The following is a 25,205-nucleotide window of genomic DNA, read 5'->3' on the forward strand; positions in this document are numbered from 1 at the left end:
AAAAGATGGAAAGAGGATGTTGGCGGCTGGGGAAACGGGCGCCCCTTCGCTTTTTTTAAAAAAAAAAAAATCTGGTGTTTCTCGCACGCATCTCTGCTTTGGCAAATACTTGCGTCGGTTGAGAGAGCTGGAGGTCTGGGGCAGGGGGGAGGCAGGCGACAGGGGTGTCGTTGAAAGGAACTGGGTTGAATCCTCCCCCTCGGAAAGCTACGAAGCAGGGGAATTGGGGCAGTAAGACCAAGTGGAGGTCTTGGAGCAGGGCTTGGAGGGGCACTTGGAGGGTGTGTGTGCGGAATGTAGCTTGTGGGGCTGGGGCGTCTGTATGTGATTCCTGGCGCCTCCGGTTTGGATTTTTAGACTTACTGATTGAAAATCGAGAAAGGGCCAGCTGATGTGTTTTGGTACTTCGGAGGAGGGGTTGGTGGTTCCCGAAAAGGGTTGCAGAGTTGCCAGGAGGAAGGAGGTGTGTTGTGTTTCATTTTTTAACGGTGAATGCTGCTCTCGAGCTAAGTCTACATGTATCTCCAGGACACTTCCAAACTCCAAATGATTGATATTCCGAGAAACCAGCCCCCCTGGCCCTGGTCCTTGGCAAGCGCAGGTTCTAATTAAAAATGGCAAAACTGTGTGCGGTTAGAGCAGGAAGAGGCATCTGAGGGATGCTCAGGGCTGCGGCAGTCTCCGAGCTGAAGGAGCCTAGAGGTTTCGACGGCCGGGAGAAAATCATTAAAAAAAAAAAAAAAAAAACCAAATGACTCATTGTAATGGTCCCCTCATTTGGCCGGCCTTATTAAACGGACACTGGGGTATAGGGAGTGGGCCCTGTGGGGAAGGATGGGAGAGCAGCTGGCTGAGCATTCAACTCCCTTCGGAAATGACCTTTCCCCAAATCCCAAAGAAAAGGAGCCGCGGGCAGGGGCCAGGCGCTAGGCGGGAGCTCCCCAGGCTGCGCGTTGGAAATGAACCAGCAACAGAATGGAAACTGTGTCCTAGCCCCCAACCTCTCCATAGCCTGAAGCTGCTGCTTTCTTGTTCGTGCTAAGTGCTGCTGTGCGGCCCGGGTTGCGATCGCTGGTGGAGAAGGCGCCTCTCTGGTTGCTAGGGATTCAGAGTCAAGCACCAGGCTCCCCAAGTCTGGACGCGGCTGCACGGAAGCAGGAATCTGCGCATCCACGCCGACCGACCGACTCCTCACCTTCCTTTGGCCTGACAACCAGCCCGCATGAGCCTGCCAGAGGACTCTGTGTGTGTGTGTGTTTGTGTGTGTGTGTGTGTGCGCGCGCGCGCGCGCAGGGCACGCGTACCAACGGTTTGTGCGCCCTGCAGCCGGTCCTCCCTGGCTCCCTCCCTTTTCAGGCTGGTCTCCTCCTCCGGGCTCCTCTCTCCTGGAGCTTTGTCCTCAGCAATTACTCCCGCGGAAGGTGGGCGGGGAATATCCCGCAGTAAAGCGGTAATGAAAGGTGTCTCTAAAATTCCCTCCTGCAGCCCACAGACACTAGAGGAGCGCTGTCCTTAGGGTCCAGAAGATTGCCTTGCACTCTCAGCTGGGGAGCGGGGAAGTTCAGAGGGGCATGGTTGCTGGGTAGAAATCTACCGGAGCCAGGCCTGAAACGCGTCGGCTGAACATACTGTATTAGACAAGGAAGGTGTGCAAAAATGGATAACGATGTTTTGTCAGTTACCCTGAAATATTTCAGCCATTTCCCAAGTGTCTTTGGTGGACAGTAGGGATAAATAAATGGAGATGGATATATATATTTACTAACATTGAAATTAATTAAATATCCCCTTTCCACTTATTTATGCTTCTTATCGAAAAAGTTAAGGCCAGGTAGTAACTCCTCAGTGGAGAAGTCTATGATTGAAAAGGCAGACAAAAATCTGTATATACGAGGGCTGTGCCTGTGGACAGGCTTGTGGGTCTCAATCTGTCAGCTCCTCTATGCTTTTAAATCCATTTCTGTTATTTGCAGATGTGACGTAGTTTGCACAGGTCCCAGAAAAAGTGGAGATGGCGCAGTCTTTAGGTATTGCTCCTTAATCTGTTTCTACTGTTTCTGTTAGTAGCAGTGTCCCCTCTTCAAGGATGTGGCAGGGAACTGATGAGGCAGAAAGCACAGCTCACTCTATGAAAGGACCAGTAGGAGGTGCCCTTAATAAGGCCAAGTGTCTATTTACTGGCAGCGAAATTCCCATTCAGCAGGATGTTCTGAAAGACTTTGTTGATGGGTGACAAAGGATTAAGGAGAAGAGCACAATAGCACTTGGTATTTCCCCACTTCCTGGATAAAGTCCGGAGCTGCTCTAGAGTTTTGTGAAATTGTTAGAACATAACCAAGGGCATACCAGAGCAGTGTCCACATAGAATGGGAACTTGATGCTGGAGGTGGAGGCTACCGGCTTTTTAGTTGACTTTTGTAAGATGCTAGCTTCTTATGTTTGACTTGAGCCCCAAGCAAGGGCACTAAGTAGAGTCCTAGAATCTCAGATGAAATGAAAATTTTATGTGGTAGATATTAATGAATGAAATAGCAAGTATATATGTTAATTAATTCTTTATACATATATTTGAGGTACTTTCTATTGAAAAAAAAAATTGGTTTGCATTTATGTTGTCAGGACATGCTAAGTTGGGGCTCACTGCCTCCCCTGCTCACCTCTTTCTCATCTCCCCCACCCCAAGCCGGACAGATCCATGCTCCCATCTGGGTTTGCCATTGGATGGAGCATGGCAGGACCTGAGGGTGCCTGGGCTGCTCGGCTGTCCACTCCTCTGTGAGCGTTGCGGTGTAAATCACCAGGGGCCCGTCACAGCATCCATTTCCCACACAGCAGCCTTTGCCCTGAGTTATGAAGCATGTGAAACAGCCACCACATGTGTTATATGTGAATATATTAGGCTTAGTGCATTTACTTTAATGCTCTTAAGAGCTGGGCTGGCTTGAGCTGCTGATAGGCACCCTCCCAGCACCACCACCCCCCGCCCCGCCCCAGCACTGGGAAGAGATTTATAACTTCCCAGTGTGTATGACTTATATTTATTCTCGGGCAAGTTAACCTCTCAGCATATTTCCTTACTGTTTTCAGTGACGAGGAAGAGCTTTAACCCTCTCTGAATTCCTCAATGAATCCTGCTCTAAGTCTCGCCTGGAGTACGGGATATCTGCAGGCTGTAGTAGGATTTTCTCAGCCAGTGAGAAGCTTGACAGGACATTTGAGGAGGTGAATTTTGGGGTGGAAAGGAATAGTTTTACTTGTTTCTAAAGAGGGAAAGGGTGACATGGTGTCTTCCAAGGGAACTTCTGCATTCTAGTTATCCTCAGAAGCATCATTTATGAGAGGAAAATTTCTTCCTCTCTGGCTCAGATTTCTTTCATTTACCCAATAGTTTGAAATTCTTCACGCTCATGTGGTTTATTCCTAGAATGTTTCCTGCCGCACACAGAGGAATCACCCAGTACTATCTTTCTACACACAGAAGAGTCATCTAATACTATTTTTGTCTTTTGGAAACTAGCTCTAATTTATATCTTGACTTCTCACCCCAAACGCTTGCTATCTTTAGGTGATGTGGCATGTTTGCAGGTACAGCTGGTTTTATTAAGAGAGTATTTCTTTCCATGGAAGACTGGGCCCTGAGATTACATTTGAAAGCAAATATTCTTACTATTCTTTGGAAAACTTGCCACCTTAAACTTTTCTTGTGAATTGCTTTTCCCTCAGGCTTCTGCCAGCCAAAATAATTATATTAGGAGAGCATGCAGTGGTTTTTCTTATATTAAAACCCAATCATACACACGCAAGGAAGAGAGCACTTTAGCTCTCCATGCTACTCCCCAAATGTATGACTTTAGGGTGAATTGAGATAGTGCTAATTACATCAAGATGCTTCTGGAAACCAGTGTGATCTTTATTGATGAGTGAGCTTTCCTTGTCTCGCTGTATTTGTTACACAGCCGCTAGCTCAAATGATCACTTTTTGACGGAGTACTCTACCTCAGATGATAATCTCTCAGATGAAATATATAGACAAATTTCGGGAAAACTTTGTTTTGCCTGAGCGAAAAGAATAACGACGTAAGCCTGCTAAGGATTACTTGGTTAATTAACTAAAGCTAAAAAGTCACTTGGCTCTGGAAACGAACTATAATCCCTAAAGTGGAATGATAAATGCCATGCACAGTTACAATTCATAAAATGTAACCATAGAATCTTCCTTTTTCTCTGCTTTTTTTTTATTATGATTCTTGAGAAGAGGATTGAAGTTTCCTGAGTTGTCACATTGTCATGTGCCTTAATGAGTCGTAGCTGGGGATCTCACTAAATCTCACTGAAACACTCTGAAATAAATCGCAACGTGTGCGATGCCTGGCACGTTGTTCTGCAGCCTGCCAGTGGGCTGCCTGCTCCTCTCCAGCCTGTCTACAGAATCACAGCTCTGATTTCTACACTCTGGAGAGTCAACACTGCCTCCCTTGACACCATCCAGGAAAACCTTTCTCACTGTTTGCCTCCAAGGTCTGATCCATAGGCACGGCATTTAACATGCTGTATACTGCACTTTGCAGGGTCATGGGGTGCACTTTGCAGGGTCATGGGGATTTGAGTTAAAAACAAATTTTAAACATTTTTTACGAGTGTTTCTTTTCTGGAAAGTTGAAGACAGCTAAGTAGTACTATTACTATAGGAGATGAACTCATGACCTCTCAACCAGTATCACTGAAATTCCAGAACTCATGGAGCATCAAGGAGAAGAAGTGACCACTAGAGAAGGGTGGATTCTGTCAACCCCAGCATGCTTTTTTTTTTTTCCAGGAGGGTGTTACTTGATTGGAATAATAAAACTTTTAATATACTTCGAAGTTACTACTTTTCAGAGATCAAAGCACTTCCTAATGGTATTATACAATCAGTAATATGGCATTGACCCCAAAGCGTGTAAGATTTTCCTTTCAAACAAGACTTCAAGTAAAGCAAATGTTAAACTCAACAATTTTAAAAAAAAAAAGAAAAAAGATGAGCAATCCAGATTATTTTCCCCATAGGCCAATTGAAAAAAAAATGTACGGAATAAAATGACATGTTACGTATACCAAATGGGTAATAGTAAAAAATAAAATGCAAATTATTATACACTTTTATAATTAAAGCATGAAGATAAATTACAGTAACATTTAGTATTCTACACTTTGCTTCCTCCTTCAGTAGATGGTTGATTCCTTCTTTTTCTATCCTTTAGAGCTGTGCTAACACATGGAAATTCAGGTTGGCTGACTGATGATCAAAATTACTCTTGTGCTTTAAAGTTCTTTGACAAATTTTAGCCCGAGGTTACAAAACCAGGTCTCTTTAACTCAACTGTTAAGTTGTTTTTTGTTTCTGCTTTTTTTTTTTTTGTTTTTGGTTATTTAGAAATGCCTGACCTTATCAGTGGTATGGTTTAGAAATACATAATAATGTGTATGATTGAATATTCTTTCTTTTTCACTATTGATGTTAATTTGCCAGTGGTTATACTAGTACATGTTTCTTTTTATAAATAGTCTGAAACAACCATATTATTCACAGCTTTCATTTCCTGGGGGAAAAGTTCAACTAGAAAACACACAAATCATTTCATATTTATTGATCATATTTTTAAAGTTTATTCTTATGATATGACCTGAGTGAGGAAATTTCTCTTATTTGCTAAATTCTGTGAACCCAGTGCCTATAGTTCAGTTCAGTTCAGTCACTCAGTCGTGTCCAACCCTTTGCGACCCCATGAATCGAAGCACGCCAGGCCTCCCTGTCCATCACCAACTCCTGGAGTTCACTCAGACTCATGTCCATCGAGTCCGTGATGCCATCCAGCCATCTCATCCTCTGTCGTCCCCTTCTCCTCCTGCCCCCAATCCCTCCCAGCATCAGAGTCTTTTCCAATGAGTCAACTCTTTGCATGAGGTGGCCAAAGTATTGGAGTTGCAGCTTTAGCATCATTCCTTCCAAAGAAATCCCAAGGCTGATCTCCATCAGAATGGACTGGTTGGATCTCCTTGCAGTCCAAGGGACTCTCAAGAGTCTTCTCCAACACCACAGTTCAAAAGCATCAGTTCTTCGGTGCTCAGCCTTCTTCACAGTTCAACTCTCACATCCATACATGACCACAGGAAAAACCATAGCCTTGGCTAGACAGACCTTAGTCGGCAAAGTAATGTCTCTGCTTTTGAATATACTATCTAGGTTGGTCATAACTTTTCTTCCAAGGAGTAAGCGTCTTTTAATTTCATGGCTGCAGTCACCATCTGCAGTGATTTTGGAGCCCCCAAAAATAAAGTCTGACACTGTTTCCACTGTTTCCCTATCTATTTCCCATGAAATGATGGGACCAGATGCCATGATCTTCGTTTTCTGAATGTTGAGCTTTAAGCCAACTTTTTCACTCTCCTCTTTCACTTTCATCAAAAGGCTTTTTTGCTCCTCTTCACTTTCTGCCATAAGGGTGGTGTCATTTGCATATCTGAGGTGATTGATATTTCTCCCAGCAATCTTGATTCCAGCTTGTGTTTCTTTCAGCCCAGCGTTTCTCATGATATACTCTGCATGTAAGTTAAATATGCAGGGTGACAATATACAGTCTTGACATAACCTACCTATGATTTTCATGATGTACTTTAGCTAAATATCAGACATCCAAATTCTCTGACTTCTTGCTCACTCAGCTATTTCACAGTTTCAAGAGAGGAAGGACCTTTATACCAATTGTCATTAATCTCACGGGACTCAACAGGGATCTGCATTGAGGTTTGGTAATTTCGCTTTTGTTTTTGCCCATCCTTTAAAGATTGATTTTTTCCAGAAAACTTCTCTTGGGTGTATCTAGGGCAAAAATGTGCCACTGAATTAACTGAATCTCCCTGATACAGTTTGATGAAAATACCAACTTGTTAGTGTATCGTGACCAGATAAGACAGCTTATCAGTACCAATATGACTCTGGTTCTTATATTGGCCTTATGTAAGAGAATGAAGGAATTAAGTGGTTAATTTAAAGTTGCCTACCTTAGTCTTCTTAGTAGCTTAAGTTTCTTATTAAATACAGTATTTCCCAATTTTATTAATTTTCTAAATCTTTAAAAATGTTTATCCATTCTCTTAGCTGCCTTTTAAGAATGTAGAAAATAATTGAACCTGTCCTTAAGAGAACTCAGGCGTAACTGTGTCTCAGTTATTTTCTGATATTATAGGCATGATTTCTGAAGATACCGCATTGTGGAAGTCTTTTTATTTTCCATCAAATGGTCATGGTCTGTTGTTTTGTTGTCCTAAGGCTTTTATTTCTGATTTGTAAAATCCACTTTATCTACTAATATTTGTTCACAACCAGGCAGAAGTTCTCGCTGTTGTAAGACTTCTTCAAAGCAGTTTTTCTCTTTTCTACTTTTGATTTGTTAAGAAGTAGGGGACTACTTCTGTGTCAAAAGTAAAAGAAGAAATTCCAAATCAAGACCTGAGTCCTTCATTATTTAATTGATTTTCACTAATGGACTATAGCATTTCTGAAATCTGGTATCACTTTGGATACCATTTTTCTTTATGCAACATAAATACTTTTCCTTTTTTAAATGACAGTGTGGAGTAGACCAATTCTACTTATATTACTAATTTCAACATTGTATGATATAGTTGGGTTATGAGCTGTACTATATATATAGTGGTGGGTATAATTAATCATAATAACATTGACCATGATAACAATAATTATAATGAAACAACCCCCATGTACCCACCCACAATTTTCTTAATTTTGTGTTCATTAGTCCCTTGCCTTCTTTTTTTGGTTTGACAAGTATGTTTGAATCCTTAACATATGATGTTTCTTTGCCTGTACTTGGCCAATTGTAACATAAATGTAATGTATATATTCTTGTATTTACATTTTTGCTAAACATTAAATATTTGAGATTCATCTATGAGAATGTATCTTGCTGCATTTCAGTCACTTTCTCTGCTGTATAATATTTCATGATGTTAATTAATCACTCTTAATCCACTCTACCATTGATAACCTTCTAGGAAGTCAGTATTTTGCTATTGCCAAAAATATGGCTATGAATGTTTTCATACATGTACTGTGGAACAAATTCGCCATCATGTCTGGAGTGCATACACAGCAGTGAAGTTGCTGAGTCATACACAGGGCATCTTTACTTTCAGGGACAATGGCAAGTGGCATGCATTGAAACTCCCACCAGGAGCATAAGACAGTTGTCTTTGTTCCATGTCTGGTACTGTCACGTGTTTTATTTGCCCTCATCTGCTGGATATGAACTAGCATCTCCTTGAGGTTTTAATTTGCATTTCCTTTTTGTTAATTAGGTTGAACATTTCTTTCCCGGCAAATGTATTGGCCGTTAGTGATTTCAGCAAGCTAGTTCTATGATGCTGTTTTTCCAACTGAGCAACGGTTTGCTTTGAGGCATCAATGCTATTAATAGTTATTCTGTTTTTCCTACTAAGCAACATTTGCTTTTAGGTGTACATGCGGTTGGTCATCTAACTTTTAAGAGGTGGTTGTCTAATACAGTATCATGCTTACCTTAGTCCAGACTTCCCCTAAACAACTTTCCAGAATGAACACTAATTTTAAGCTGGAAGAGAGATCCTTAGTCACTGTAGAATTGTTGATTGCCTAGAGCAACCGTTTCCTTGACAGTATCCTGGTTTATCCTATTTATTATGTCTATGCAGCATGTCGCATACAGGAAAGCTGGATCCTGGGGTGCCAGTCTTAATTTGAGGAACCTTACAAATCCCCTGAGTATGATGGAATTAAAGGATGATTGAATCACAGAGATGTAGTGATAGATACCAAGTAGGAGTTAAAAATCCTAACCTGACCATGTGAACCTGGGTATATTTCCAATATGGAAAGATACACAGACCCAGGATCACGTTATGTATATGACTGTGGGCTTCACACAAAACCCATCCCTGCTCAGTGCTCATAAGCGCGTCTCCTAATTTTGGGGGGAGGTTCCTAATTGTTTCACCCCTTCCCACGGGACCCACTAATGAAAAGCCCTGGTTGGAATAAAGCCTTGGATGTGCTAGCAGTGGCTTCTCTGGAGATGCTGCCTCCGTGCTGACTCATTAGAGATGTGAGCCAGGGCTGAGACATCTAAGCGAACCCCCTGCGCTCCGAGTCCTCAATCCATTGTTCCCACATCTCTGCTCAGCCTCTTGGGATCCCAGAAGAATATAAATTAGAGAGAAAATCTGCAAAGCTTTCCTTTTCATGTCTAATGTTTGGGCCGCACTGTTCCCTGCAGGACAATTTCCAGTTATTTTCTCTTCTGGTTTGAGAGATCTCCTGGGATGATTTGTTCACTGTTTCTCTTGGGAAACTTTGCAGCAACATATCAGCTCTTGCTGTTAAAATTTCATTTTATAGTTCCTCTTAGATGGTCTGTTCTAAATATTCCTCCCATGACTCCCGCCACCTATCTACTGTCACTTGGTGGCATTCTGTGTCATCTGTGTTGAAGTGTGTTAGATAATTCTAGCCATAATTCATTTTTGCCTCCCCTCTGAATCCTCACTTAACCAGACCATAAATATTTAATTCATTTAATCTTCCTTCATACCCCTCCAGAAGCTTAATCATGTTTATTTTTCTACCTGAACTCCCTCTCGTTTGTTTATATCATTCTGGTAATCAAGGGCCCCAAATTTAATGTGCTCTTCTAAGTAAGCTCTTCCAAGTCATGTATTAGAAAATATAGATTGAGCATAGTGTTTACCTTATTGTACAGTCATTCATAGACATGCATTTTGCTTCTCAAAATTTGTGTTCTTGTTTTTCGGGCAGGACTCTCACTGCCTAACAAAATCATTGGGGTATTATAAAGATCAAATAAGATCACAAATTTTGCTCAAGGTAATACTTACTGAACATTTACTATAGGTTACAAAGAAACCCATAATTAAATGAAAGGTTAAATGTGTCTCTGCCCTCCAAGGGTTTATCAACAAGAGAGGGTGACGGGCACAGACATAACTAAATAGGTTACAAGGCAGAAGGATGCACTCATTAAAAAAAAAAAGAAATGCAAATGAAGTGGGATAGACTCTGAAAAGTCTCAACTACCATGTTTATTCATTATATCATTAATATATTAATACTAGCCAGATGGGGCAACAGAGCCAATTCATTCATCCTTGTATCATTAGATTGACCAAAACGAAACAAAAACCCAAAGAAGGGCATTTAAATAGTTGTCAGTCTTGTTTAAACCAAGTTCAGATTTGGCAAGAATGAGGATATTGAGTTTTACCTGGCAGCCTGTTGCTATAAATACATCCCCAGACTTCCTTGACCCTTTCTTTCCTTATTTATTGAGTGTGTGGCAAATATTGTGCTAAGAGGGTAATAGAACTTTGAACAGAGTGGGGTGGATATACTAAGTAATTAAATCTGTTAATAAATCCATCATTTTGAATAAGATAAGGCTTTGAAAGAAAGACTTACAGGAGAGTGACTCAGCAAATCAGAGAAGCCTTCCCTAAGAAAGTTGAGGTTGGTACCTGGAGAATAAGTGAATTTGGTTAAAGAGAGGAGTATGCGGAGAGGCAGGGGAGAAGATGCTGGCGAGAAGAGTGAGTGCCAAGGCTGTGTGGTTGATCTTCGGTGGCCTCGGCTTGCAACACCTTGAAGTGGGGCTTGGCACTTGGCACTTGGCATCCCACGAAGAGATTGAGGTCATGGGCAGTGAAAGCCCAGATCCTGGCCACTAGACCAGTGGGCAGTGTCAAGGTCCTGGCTTTGCAGAAGAGAATTCCCATAAAGACAGGAAGTACTGAAACAAGTAAAGTATTAAGAGAAAGTATAGTACTTGTGGATAGACACATGAGTGGGCTCAGAGACAGTCACTGAGTCACGCCCTCGTGGCAGTTTGAATTACTTTTATGGGGCATTTATTCTGGGTTTCCTTTGGCCAATCATTTTGATTTGCCTGGTTCACACTCCATGTTTAGTTTATCTCAGGATCCTTCCATGTGTGCGCATGCACCTCTTAGCCAAGATGAGTTATACTGCAAAGATCTGTGGGTAGAGCATCCCTTGACATCACTCCCCATTGACCTCCATGGAATCTTTCTCTGCGTGTGTGGTCTAGGAGGTCTCTTGACTTCCAGAGTGAGAAATACGTGGTCTGGGAGGGGCTCAGTCTCTTCCCTTAGTTGTCCTGCTTTTCTAATCTTGGAGTTTCAGTCCACAGGGAATCAATTTCCAATTGCTTTACCCTGTGTCGGACAGTGGGGGCAGAGTAGGGGGGTAGGAATCTACCACTTGCTTAAGAGTGGGCAGAAGCATAGTGAATTCAAATATGAGTATAACCAGGGCCAGGACAGCTAAGCACAATAATGGCTTGGCTGAGGCTGTAGGATGCCCTTGGATCCTTCCTTGAAGATGGTTGTTCAGTTGCTCAGTCGTGTCCAGCTCTTTGCAATGCTGTGGACTGCAGTATGCCAAGCTTCCCTGTCCTTAATCATCTCCCAGGGCTTGCTCAAACTCATGTCCTTCGAGTCAATGATGCCATCCAACCATCTCATCCTCTGTCGTCCCCTTCTCCTCCTGCGCTCAATCTTTCCCAGCATCAGGGTCCTTTCCAACAAGTCAGTTCTTCACTTCAGGTGACCAAAGTATTGGAGCTTCAGCCTCAACATCAGTTCTTCCAATGAACATTGAGGGTCAATTTCCTTTAGGATTAACTGGCTTGATCTCCCTGTAGTCCAAGGGACTCTCAAGAGTCTTCTCCAACACCACAGTTCAAAAGCATCAATTCTTTGGTGTGCAGCCTTCTTTATGGTCCAACTCTCACATCCATATATGTCTACTGGAAAAACCATATATTTGAGTATATGGACCTTTGTCAGCAAAGTAATGTCTCTGCTTGAAGATAGTAGCTAATAAATATTGGTTGAATGACTTGAAATGAATTCACAGCAAAGATCTTTTTCTAGTCTCAGCACAATCATTTAAAAGTTTAAGCATATTACCTGGGTAAGCCTGGCCCTGATTTTCTTATTAGCTATCAGATGTGAATTTAAGAACCTGCTTATCCTATATGTTTAGAAATACCTTTTGAAGTTGTGTGGAAACACTGTAAGGGAAGAAAAAACTGTGACAATTCTAAAGAGCTAGATAAATCCAAGAGATTATTAATAAGCGTGTCAACAGGCTACTTCCATTTTGAAAACTATCGCTGAGCAAAGAGAAACAGAGCTTCACCTTTTCTATTCAAGTAAGATTGGCGTGGGGACATTTCTTTTTCCTGTGGCTTTGTTTGAAATGTGAGCCTGATAATGCTAGGTGAATTTAAAAAAAAAGCCAAACCTAACAGTTAAAAATCTCTGCAGATATTTTCTCAGTATGTTCCTGTTATATACGTTTTCTGTTACTGGTTTCTTAAAAAAAAAAAAAAAAAAAGGATGAGTGTTCTCTTAGCTTTAAGTTACAGCTCATTGAGAAGTCACTGAGCTCACAACGTCTCCTCCACTGCTTCCAAGTTATAGGGCATTTGTTGCACAACTCTGTGGTGTGATGAGAGAGGTGTGGCACAGCTTGCGGGGAGGAACGCCTTTCAGCTAGTGGGCTTGACCTTGAGTTCCCCATCTGTAAGATGGAGACAAAATTGACTTTTCTTTCCTATCTCTAAACTGGAGATAGATGCACTCCAAGTGTTAGATAAACCATATCCATTCCAAAGCCTGACGCTTAAGTGTTCTCTAAATGCTAACCGTGTTTAGTATTATCCTAATAGGAGCTAGATTTATATCGGAATAGCCTGCTGCTGCTGCTGCTGAGTCACTTCAGTCGTGTCCAATTCTGTGCGACCCCATAGATGGCAGCCCACCAGGCTCCCCCGTCCCTGGGATTCTCCAGGCAAGAACACTGGAGTGGGTTGCCATTTCCTTCTCCAACCCTCCTCATTTTTGTTGTTGCAGTCGATTTTAAAGACTTAGGAATAAAATAAGATGTCAGACTAACAGCAGTTTTGAAACAAAGCATGTGCTTTGTTTAGTGAGTCATGGTTTTGTGGCCCGTGGTCCAGGCCTTTGCTAGATTCACAGGCTAACAGATTCAGCTATGTTAGACCTGACGCAGTACACTGTTGATCAAACTTGACACCGTATGACATCCTCCGGTGGATCCTTCATCCAAATTAACCTCCTCCGTTAACTCCTCTTTGGTTAGCCACATCCTTTTCCTGCAGACCCATTGATTCCAGCCTCTACTCAGCATGAGCGCCTGGAAGCTAATGCATGCTTGGTTAGTATTCAGCGCCAGGTATAATTTATCCAGAGAATCTTCTCTCTGGAGGAGGAATTCTCACCTTGGTTGGGTATTAATACCCAGCTCTATCCTGTGCAAATTAATTTAAAATCTCTGAGATGAGGCCCAGCACATGTAGTTATTAAACTCCATAGACTGTTCCAAAGTACAGCCATGTTCGAGAACTAGTGTCCTAGGCCCTTGCCATTCAAAGTGTGGTCCAAGGACCAGCAGTGTTTGCATCTCCTGGGATCTTTTTAGGAAATCAGAAAGTGAGTCCAGACCCAGACTTATTGAATGAGAATCCCAGGGAACTGAGAAACACTATCCCCAGAGACAAAACCCATGGACAGAAGTGACCCTGGGCTCCATTTCTTTGTAGAAGTACAGTCAGTGGGAAGAGACTCCATCCATACTCATTTAGTCTTAGCCTGAAGCCTCTTTGGAGAGCTTTACCTTTAGGAGCTGGTCTTGCAATAGCAAACTATGCCAACATCTAAGAGTCTTCTGGTGTGTAGTTTAGTGACTAATGTATTTCTTGCAGGCCTTGACATGTTTCATCTTTCTTGAGATTAAAGGCCTTTGAAAATGCTCTGAAAATGCTCTTTGGGTGTTCCATCTGTCTTTCCCCTTCTTATCAATGGTCAAAGTAAGGAGGCACATTTTAAAAGGGTCTACGGGTTTTCATTCCATAGTTTTTCCTCCCTCCATGCCCTTGCAGCCTTAAAATCTCTCAGAGGCAGGCAAAAGGCAGGCACTTGAAAAGGACCCTGGGGCCCTGGGTCCTTCCCCACCCTCCCTCCTCTGCCTCCCTCTCAGGTCTGATGCTGAAAGCTCACTCGTGCTCCAAGTCAGACCCTGACCGCAACCGCATGCTGACTCTTGCCTTTTGATGGCGGACAGTCTTCACGGAATGAAACAGACTGAATGCTCCTTTGCCTGGGCTTCTGTGGCAGGGGAGAAGGAGTGTAGCTGAGATTTCTGAAAAAGAGTAAAGCTTCACAGACAGAAAGCTCAGTGCAAGGTTTTGAAGCTTCTGCTTTGCACGGCCTGGCGGAAGGAGGAGCGCTACCTGGGATGCTGCACATCAGACTGTCCAAGAGGAGAAGGTGGGGACTCGCTGTGCAGACCTGGTCCATCTGAATGAAAGTCACGCGTGTTCCTCCTGGTGGGAGAAGTGTTCTGCTTTGCCCATGAGCTCTAGGTCCTTTTCAGGTCCCAGGAGAGAATGAGTAGGGCTTTTGTGAGAGGTTATATAAGGCTGCTGGGTTGTTTTAATTTTTTTTTTTCCCCCTGTAGAGTAAAATTCTATTTAAAGAGGGGTGAAACCGCCTCTCAGGGGGAAAAGAAAATGCATTTCATAGCCTATAGCTTCAGAAAGATAATTTAATCAGTCTTCAAGGAAGAGTTAAAGGAGGAGAGGGAGAACAAGCTCATAGGCAGGGGGAGTGGGACATAAAGAGGGGTTAGGCCTTCGGGAGAGCCTGATGGCCTGGTCCTCTCACCGTAGCATTTAGGGGGCCAGCTGTTGGTAATCTTTGCCCGGGACTGAGAGGTTTTCCAGGAAACAGGACTTTGAGTGTGAAGAGTAGGACAGCCACAGGTAAACTGGAGTGGTGGGTCACCCTAAATTAGGTGGGGTGGGAATGGAAATGGTGAAAATTCTCATGGATTTTCAGGAATGTTGTGGTACTTTGGACAACATACTGTTACCCAGGTGGAAGAATAATTGGGCGGAGGTATCAAGGCCTAATAAGAGAGGGTTGTTCCAACAGAGAGGTTGGTGCCCATTTGCTGGTTGGCAAATAACTTGGTCCTTAGCTATTGTATCTGGTTCATAGAAGTCTGTATCCTCTAAACCTGTGGTATCATAAAATTTGATGTTCAAAATTGATTTTTTTTTGTTAACTACCTGGCCCCCAAAACTGTAAGAAACAGCTTGTTTTCAATATCAAGATATATTGGATGTGGTAGGATAATTTATTGAAGAAGTATGCCTAATACTTTTCTGTTTCATTGTGCCTCATATAATGCTGGGGGCATATTGGTTATTTAATAAATACTCATTAACTTAATTGATTTCCTTGTAATGGTTATTCTCAAGTTTGCAGACTCTGAAGTTACTCTTATGCACAAGTCAAAGTTTACTTAAGGATATGTTGCATTTCGTATGAGTACTCAACTTTTTCTAGAGAAGTTTATTTTATTGTCCTTTTCCCTCTAGCCTCCTTTTTGCTTGATTTTTTTTTTCTTTATGTGACACTCTTGCTAATTTTACTGGCAACATTCCAGACCTCTTGGGAAAAGTTCAAATTCAAGTAAGTCCTGTAAATCGGTTCAGTTCAGTCACTCAGTATTGTCCCGAATCTTTGCGACCCCATGAATCGCAGCATGCCAGGCCTCCCTGTCCATCACCAACTCCTGGAGTTCACCCATGTCACTATTGGACACTCATGTTCACTCATGTCCATCGAATTGGTGATGCCATCCGACCATCTCATCCTCTGTCATCCCCTTCTTCTCCTGCCCCCAATCCCTCCCAGCATCAGAGTCTTTTGCAATGAGTCAACTCTTCACGTGAGGTGGCCAAAGTACTGAAGTTTCAGCTTCACCATCAGTCCTTTCAATGAACACCCAGGACTGATCTCCTTTAGGATGGACTGGTTGGATCTCCTTGCAGTCCAAGGGACTCTCAAGGGTCTTCTCCAACACCACAGTTCAAAAGCATCAATTCTTTGGCGCTCAGCTTTCTTCTCAGTCCAACTCTCGCATCCATACATGACCACTGGAAAAACCATAGCCTTGACTAGATGGACTTTGTTGGCAAAGTAATGTCTCTGCTTTTGAATATGCTATCTAGGTTGGTCATAACTTTCCTTCCAAGGAGTAAGCATCTTTTAATTTCATGGCTGCAATCACCATCTGCAGTGATTTTGGAGCCCCCCAAAATAAAGTCTGACACTGTTTCCACTGTTTCCCCATCTATTTGCCATGAAGTGATGGGACCAGATGTCATGATCTTCGTTTTCTGAATGTTGAGCTTTAAGTCAACTTTTTCACTCTCCTCTTTCACTTTCATCAAGGGGCTTTTTAGTTCCTCTTCACTTTCTGCCATAAGGGTGCTGTCATCTGCATATCTGAGGTGATTGATATTTCTCCTGGCAATCTTGATTCCAATTTGTGATTCTTGCAGCCCAGCATTTCTCATGATGTACTGTGCATAGAAGTTAAATAAGCAGGGTGACAATATACAGCCTTGACGTACTCCTTTTCCTATTTGGAACCAGTCTGTTGTTCCATGTCCAGTTCTAACTGTTGCTTCTTGACCTGCATACAGGTGTCTCAAGAGACAGGTCAGGTGGTCTGGTATTCCCATCTCTCTCAGAATTTTCCACAGTTTATTGTGATCCACACAGTCAAAGGCTTTGGCATAGTCAATAAAGCAGAAATAGTTGTTTTTCTGGAACTTTCTTGCTTTTTTCCATGATCCAGCGGATGTTGGCAATTTGATCTCTGGTTCCTCTGCCTTTTGTAAAACCAGCTTGAACATCTGGAAGTTCATGTTTCATGTATTGCTGAAGCCTGGCTTGGAGAATTTTGAGCATTACTTTACTAGCATGTGAGATGAGTGCATTTGTAAATACTAAAATGCAAATGTGTGAAGTCTATAGAATTTGCTGTTTCTTTAAGCCTTGTTACTAATGCATCTAGGGCATTCATCAATTCACAGGTATGAAAATGGAATAAGATAAAATAGGTGTATAATTACTTCCTACATAATAATCTCAGGGATAGACTCTGTGTTTTCCTTAGGAGAAGTATTCCTGAGGACTGGGATGAGTCAAAGAATTAAAATGCTATTTTTGTAGAAGTCAGTGGAAGCCAAGACAAGATGATGGATCCAAGAAGGGCATGCAGGACGGAAAGGTCAGTCCTCCGTGCGCTGCAGTGCCATCAGTCAAGCAGGAAACGACCTCAGCGGTTGTTTGAGGCAACTGACTCCTTGTCCTAATGATGATACGGAGTTTCAGAGACGTTAACTGAGCTCTCAAACCATGAATTTAAGAATGAGTGTCACGAAGCATTTATGCACACATGGAATTAAATCTTGACTCTGTTGTGATTTAACTTTGTGACCCTCATTGTGATTCCCTGGGTCCTCATCCCTAAAACTGAGAAAACCACAGCTGAATGGGTTAATTAAACAAGAAGAATTACATTAAGGCATTATGGCAGTCCTTGGTACATAATAAGCACTAAGCTGCTTCTGTTTTTATCTTTTCATTCAACAAATGTTTATTGAGATCACGTTTCAGTTATTGTATTTGCTGACCCTTAAGTTAGATGTAAAAAGCATCATACATGCTTCTGCTGTTATCACAGAGTTAATAAAACACTTGGGGAAATAAAACCTAGGCAGTTGATATATGAAAAAAACAAGCCAACCAGAGCTATAAGATGATGTATTATTAAGAACCAAATGAGTGAGAAGCGCAGCTAGAGAAGAGGAAGTGAGGGAAATGCTGTCAGAAGGGCTTCATGAATAGGGAGGGATTGAGTCTGGTGGGGAGGATGTTTGGGGAGAGAGAATTTTCCTGTGTGGACATTTCTCTCCATGTCCAAGCTCTGGAAGACAAGAGGACAGATGGTAAACACTTCACTGCCAAGAGTCGTCTATGCCGACCACGGCCACCACGTCCCATCTCCAGCAGTGGCTTCCCTGTTCTCTAGCCTCTTCCCAAGCAGATCTGGGGGAGCCAAGGAGAAAAGGGAGAGAGGAATGGCAAGGTCCCCTAAGAAGTAGCCTCAGCAGCACAGATAATGCAGAATGAAGAGGTCTCATCTGCAAACCTTTTCCTGATCATTTTAGGGAGGTCTCAGAAAGACAGATTGCCCCAGAGATGCCATCATGCACCACATTTTGAACTCTGAGATCTAGTAGCTGAGGAAGCTAATTTAGGCACCTGCATTGCTGGAATAAATCTGTGCTGGAAATTAATGTTTCCATCTTCCTCTTTTCAGGAGAGCTTCAAAACACATAGAAAACTTTGGTCCAGGATGCCAAAATCCTTTATTAATAATGTATGAAGGGTGTTAGCTAGCCCATAAAAGATTTTCTGTACATTTTACAGCCAAAGGGCATATATCCCAGCACAGAATTTTCAGCTTTAATAGCTCTTTCTCTGTTCTTTCTTCCAAAATACTCAGTTATGTAAGGTTATGATAGTTAATAATTGATGAATAGTGATGATGATGTTGCTGTATGTTTGTCTGATATTTTATATTTTCCAAATTGATATTATCTAAATTCTTCTCCTCATACATCTAAAATTTGGACAAAAGAGCTAATCCTTCTTCCATGTTTTGTGGATGAGGTTATATGAAGATTGGAGGTCCATTACTTGTTTAAGATCATTTAGTCCTTACTCGTTCTGTAAAAAATAAATCCAGATTTTCTGACTTTTAATCCATTTACTCAGTAGTTATATCTGACACCTTTTAAAAGCAACGGGCAAATACTAACAAAATGAAACAAAAACACAAGGCATCCCTCTGGTTTTGTTGTCCAAAAGTACCCGTACTTAAAAAATGACATCTAGTGTACAAACGTGAGTTTCTAATAGCGTTTTCCAACAAAAGAAATAAGTGTTCCTTGGAGAAATGACTGATTCTAAGACTTAGGCTGGAAATATGTAGGATAAGCCTGGAGCTTTTTATAGTGCCAGAAAGTTCTTTCTTTTTTTTTTTAAAAAAAAAAAAAGAAGAGAAAATGAAAAACGTCTGTTGATGGAGAATGTCAAAGGGACCCAAGAGCTAATGGAAGGCGATCAATGTCCAACACTGGAACAATTTGAATAACACAATAAATTGAGTAGTTTTGAATTATAAGTCAAAATGTAAAGTACATATCCATGGGTCTGCTGCTACTGCTGCTAAGTCGCTTCAGTCATGTCCGACTCTGTGCGACCCCATAGACAGCAGCCTACTGGGCTTCCCCATCCCTGGGATTCTCTAGGCAAGAATACTGGAATGGGTTGCCATTTCCTTCTCCAATCCACGGGTCTATATGACTATAAATAAATTACTAAATAAATACATGAACAAGAGGAGACAGATCTCTTATGCAGAAGAGTTCTGAATACTTTATATATAGATAACCCACCCTCAGAGTAACGTTGCAATCTCTGTTCTTTGCAGTGTAAGCTGTGCACAGTGACTTCCTTTCAAAGATCGTAGGATGCAAGGGGGAAGGGGAAAGCAGCTTTAAAGGGGGTACTTAACAGGCGATCAGGGTCATCATCGCCAATGACAAACCACGGTAAGAATGTGTTTCCCTGGAAGATGTGTTGACAACGACTCTTCACTTCCATGCGCTTGCTTTCCCAAACCCAGTATAAACACGGTTAGACAGACCCCAGTTGAGGAAAATTCTGCAGCATGCTAGACCAGTCCTCCTCAAACTATCAGGATCATTAAAATAAGGGCAATCTGAGGAACTGTTGGGGCCAAGACAAGGGTATGGAGACCTGATGATAAAATGTAATATTCTGTCCTTTGTGGGATCTTGGAACAGAAAAAGGAGTTTAGGTAAAAACTGAAGAAATCTAAATGATGTCTCAACTCTGGTTAATAATAATACATCAGTAGCGACTCGTTCATTTTAGTAAATGTGCCATATAATACTGGGTTGGCAAAAAAGTTCATTTGAGTTCTTCTGTAACATCGTTCGGAAAACCCTGAATGAACTTTTTGGCCAACTCAATATGTTACTTCTGATAAGGGAAGCTTGGTATGGGATATGTAGCAACTTTCTGTACTATCTTCACAATTTTTCTGTAAATCTAAAGCAGTTCTAAGATTTGCTTTAAAAAGAATCCTATTGTGTCAAAGTGGAATACCCAGCAGAGTACTTAATCCCAGTACTCATGTCTTCCTCTGAAACAAAGATGATAGTTTCATTCTACTGTGGTTATTCTGAGATTATAGGTGATGCTTCTATAACCCTTATTATCCCTACAGTTTTGTGCATATTTTGAAATGCAAATCACTAGGCTCTACATGGCACCATCTGAATTAGAGTCCTGAACAGACAGGTGAGACTGGAAAATAGCATTCTTATCACACATTCCAGGTGATACTAATGCACACAGAACTTTGAAAGCTACTGTATTTTGCTGTACCTTCTCTTTAAAAATTAACCATGGTAGCTCTCTATTTACTGAGCCAGTCTTTGGGCTCAGGGTGTGATTTTGAGTCTGGTGTACTAGAACTTTCTAAATGGGAAAAGATACCCCACCTGCCTGTGCTTTAGTTTCCTCAACTGTAAAGTCAGAGAATACCACCTAATTTGGTGAGTGTTTATGATAGTATTTGAGAAAATGCATGTAAATTATTCACCATATTCCATGACATGCACTAAGTAAAAGGTTACTAGCAAGTCTGTTGGAGAAGGCAATGGCAACCCACTCCAGTACTCTTTCCTGGAAGATCCCATGGACAGAGGAGCCTGGTGGGCTGCAGTCCATGGGGTCGCAACGAATCGGACACGACTAAGCGACTTCACTTTCACTTTTCACTTTCATGCATTGGAGAAGGAAATGGCAACCCACTCCAGTGTTCTTGCCTGGAGAATCCCAGGGATGGGGGAGCCTGATGGGCTGCCATCTATGGGGTCGCACAGAATCAGATACGAATAAAACGACACAGCAGCAGCAGCAGCAAGTCTATACTAGTATTATGTGAGTCTGGATTAAGTAAGCATACATAATCTAGATCACACCTCACTGTAACTGATGCTCACCACTCTGTAAAACAGGCCTTCTGCCTAATGCACTGTATTTTTAGAAGTACACTGGGAGGAGAGTCATCAGTGAGTCAGCCTGCTGTGCACCACCGTGCATCTGACAGTCTGGTGCGCCTGCTGGACTTCTCTGTGTCTTGCTGTGTTTCCCGTCTCTTGCCGGGCATCCTGCCTCCTCTCTCCAGTGGCTGCTGTGCTGTGTGTAAAGCCCTCCGAGCTCCGGAGCCTTTCTGAGTGTCATGTGTGGTGTCAGAGTATCTCTATAGTCTCCTGTTCTCTGTTAAACTTGATCAAACTGCTTGAATCTTTTGTTTCACAAAACCATTCCAGACAACAATTCTTCTAATGTAACTTTCTGTACATATGATTCAGGTTGAGTTGAAGGGCTGATTTGGGGACAGAGGTCCCACGTCTTATCTCCCTGTAGGTTTAACCTTTCTGTCTCCAGGACACCAGTGGAACTTCTTTGAGTGGTATTTAAATCTCTGCTATAAGTGAGCTACTCCAAAAAAATGTCTGCACTTTCAGATGATTATACCATGGATAGTCTCAGTGAGGCTGAGGCATGTATAAAGTGCAAAAATGTAGAATAATAATGACTGCCAGTCTTATGAGACTCTGTGGTTTAAAGTGATATGACAGGTGTTGTGCATGAAATATTTATTACTCACTTGTTTGCTTATTTATTAAAGGGATAATTTTCATTCTGATCAGTGGTATGCCAGCTAAAATACTGTTGCTCCGACTCCCTTGCAGCTAGGAATGTATATGTGACATAGTTCGGGGGGACTGGTGTAAAATGAAGAGACTTCTTGGAATTTCAGAGAAAGTTTGCTCTCCTGACCTCAGAACCAACATCTTCCTCTGCTGCTTTCTCCTTTCTTTCTGGAAAATGGCATTGAGGCCTCAAGTCATAGGCATTGTGCATTACTTCACCTGTAACAGACAATGAGAAGGAAAGGAGAAGAAACTTGATTTCACGATGACTTTCTTGAGCAGCAATGCCTTCTTGGGACTTGCTCCTTTTAAGATTTCCTGTTAATGTAAGAAAAAGTACTGCTCCTTGGTTTTTTTTTTAATTTATTGAAATATTTTTCATTTATTTATTGTTGTTCAGTCACTCAGTCATGTCCACCTCTTCCTGTGATTCCCTGGTCTATAGGCCACCAGATTCCTATGTCCATGAGATTTCCCAGGCAAGAATACTGGAGTAGGTTTCCATTTCCTTCTCCATGGGATCTTCCTGACCCAGGGATCAAACCCATTGTCTTAATTCTGCTAAACAGCAAAGTGATTCAATTATATATATATATATATATATATATATATATATATATATAGAGAGAGAGAGAGAGAGAGAGAGAGAGAGAGAGCGCCATATATACATCATATTTATGTGTGTATATTCTTTTTCAGATTCTTTTTCCATTATGCTTTATTATAGGATATTAAATATAGTTCCCTGTGCTATGCAGTAGGATCTATTTGGTTTGAAATCATTGTAATGGGGTTTCCATCCCTTGCAGCCACATTCAGCCCTAACTGTTGTGTATTCCTATATCAACTTATTTACTCTCACAGTAAAATAATGAGAGAGGACCTAATAGTATGCCCCTTTACAGGTGGAAAAAGTGAAATGCCATGGTCTTAGCTAATTTTCTTATGGCTCCATGGCAGTAAATTGCAGACCTATGATTAACGTCCTGGCTGTGAAACACGAATTCTTGAATTCAAGCTGTGATTTTAGATAAATAGTGCCTGCATACTCAGTCACCCAGTCGTGTCCGACTCTTTACAACCCCACAGACTACAGCCCACCAGGCTCCTCTGTCTGGGATTTCCTAGGCAAGAATACTGAAGTGGGCTGCCATTTCCTCCTCAAAGGGCTCTCCTAGACCTTAGGATCGAACCCGTGTCTCCTGCATCTCCTACACTGGCACGTGTTTATTTACCATTGAGTCACCTGGGAATCCCAGATAAATAGTAAATGTTACTATCACTTTGTTATTATTTTTAAAATACTAATTTCTCCTCTCCAAATGCATGGTATTTTCCTATGAGCCATTTATTATTTAGACTCTTCTAGATTATTGAGTATCTAAATAAAAACTCAATTTTCTGTTAATCGTTTTCAAATGTCACAGTTTTCACTAACAAGTTATTAGACAGCTTCATGCACTTTAATTTCCTCTGAAAAGAAATCCACTGCCACCTTTATAAAAGACTAACATTCCAAGTACAGCTTTTGAATGCTAATGCCCTACCTTAAGAACTGGGCTAAGCTCTGATTTTCACATGTGTTGCAATTTCTCTCCCATTGTAGTGTAAGGGCATTTCACATAGTTTTGATATATCGTATAAATTAGGCCAACAAAGTGCTGTGCTATGTCTTCATTAAAATAGGAGACGGTAATAATGCAACCATGTAGCGTGGTCTTGCAGCCTTTGAATTATGAACATTCAATAGTGTCTCCTTACTTGTGCTTAAGTTGGCATTTGTGAGCAGCATATAATCAATTAATCAATAACCCAATTTTCTGTTAAAGAGATGGTGCATCATTAAAAAAAAAACAAAACGGGGACCATTATATGATGTTATGAAAAAGAGCCTTGTCAGCAAGGAAACTTGTTTGAAAAACACTGAAAGCCTTTATTTGGGAATGATGATTTTGCTTAACTAAGCCAAAAGCAAAATTGGATACAAATGTTCAGTTCCTGAACCATTTTATTATTTTGCTGTGGCTAGGAAGAAAAGCATCCATTTGGAATTGCTAGGAAGAATGCATTATTTTCACTCATGATTAGATATGGGTAAGTGGATTCATCTATGAAATGCAGAGTGAAAATAAACTAATCCTAAAGTTGAAAATTTAAAACTGATTGATTTTGTTCTATTTCTTACAAGTGGTGAATAATATACACAGTTGCCTAATTTATCTCATGTAAGGTTACAGCGACACAAAGTATTGCTAATTGCATGACAGTGCTGACAGCCGTGTAGAGATGACAGCCTGGCCCTTGCAAAATTTTATGGGTATTTATATCCTTATCCTTATTATAATTTCTGCCTAAAAAGACATCTATGCTTATTGTGAAAATTCAGCTATTGTGGGAATATTTGAATCAGAAAGAGGAAACTTCCTCATAATTCCATCCTTTTGGAATAAACCACTGTTCATTCATTTTGCTTGGTCTTTTAGTTTTCTTTTTCTACCTGCCACACAATTACCATGCAACTTGAGGAAAGTTATGTTTCTTTTTGCCACACATTAAGATATTGAGCTCTGTTAAAATGTTGAAATATAGGTAAGTAGGTAAATCTGCAAACAACAACGAAACAAGCCCTCAAACATTTACGTTTTCATTCAGAGAATGAAAGACATGATCCAGATGAAAATGATCTCCACAAACAGAGCACCTTCCAACAGACTTAGCTCTTGACCAGTTGTGGCTGTCTTCTTTTTGCACAGAGGGAAATAATGACCTCCAAGGCCTCGGAAGTGCCCAACTATCCTCTAATACCCTTCTTCTCAGAGTGTGGCCTGTTGGCCCACAGTATCGGCATCACATAGGAGCTTGTTAGAAATGCAGAATCTCAGCCTTCATCCCAGACGTGCTGATTCAGAATCTACGTTTTCACAAAACCCACCCTGGTGACGTGTGTGCTAGTCAGGGTTCTAGAAGTTCTAATTCTGGCATCTACCCTACTCAGATCGCTACCATACTCTAAGATCCGTGATTGCTCATGAATTAGCATTGTTGTTCGAGAAACAGCCAGTGCCACTGTGGCTCTTTCACGTGACTTCCAAATCTGCACAAAGTGGTACTGAATGTTGTGCTCATTAATCAGTGTCAAGTTCAGAAAAATTGTCTGAAGGCTGCCTTGCTTCCAGCCTCTCCACTGACGTCGCCCCACAAGTTTCCCACTTCTCTAAAGTTCCAATGCACTCAAGCCCCCATGCCTTGAAGAATTTTGCTTCCTATTCCCCATTTATTTTTTTATTTTTTAATTTTTTTACTAATCATGGGCAGCTTGGTGTTAGTCTGCTAATGTATACAACGGCTCTCTGCAGTGAGACCATTAGCTGC

The 25,205-nt window shown here is 41.5% G+C and overlaps 1 protein-coding gene across 1 annotated transcript in view; it reads left to right on the forward strand.

Moving 5' to 3' along the window:
- DCC (DCC netrin 1 receptor) overlaps nt 1-25,205 on the forward strand; it is a 1,287,746-nt gene that overhangs the window by 1,051 nt on the left and 1,261,490 nt on the right. The gene's annotated exons all lie outside the window — the stretch shown is intronic.

The sequence above is a fragment of the Ovis canadensis genome, chromosome 23, assembly GCF_042477335.2.
Source record: "Ovis canadensis isolate MfBH-ARS-UI-01 breed Bighorn chromosome 23, ARS-UI_OviCan_v2, whole genome shotgun sequence".
In the NCBI taxonomy this organism is placed as follows: domain Eukaryota; kingdom Metazoa; phylum Chordata; class Mammalia; order Artiodactyla; family Bovidae; genus Ovis; species Ovis canadensis.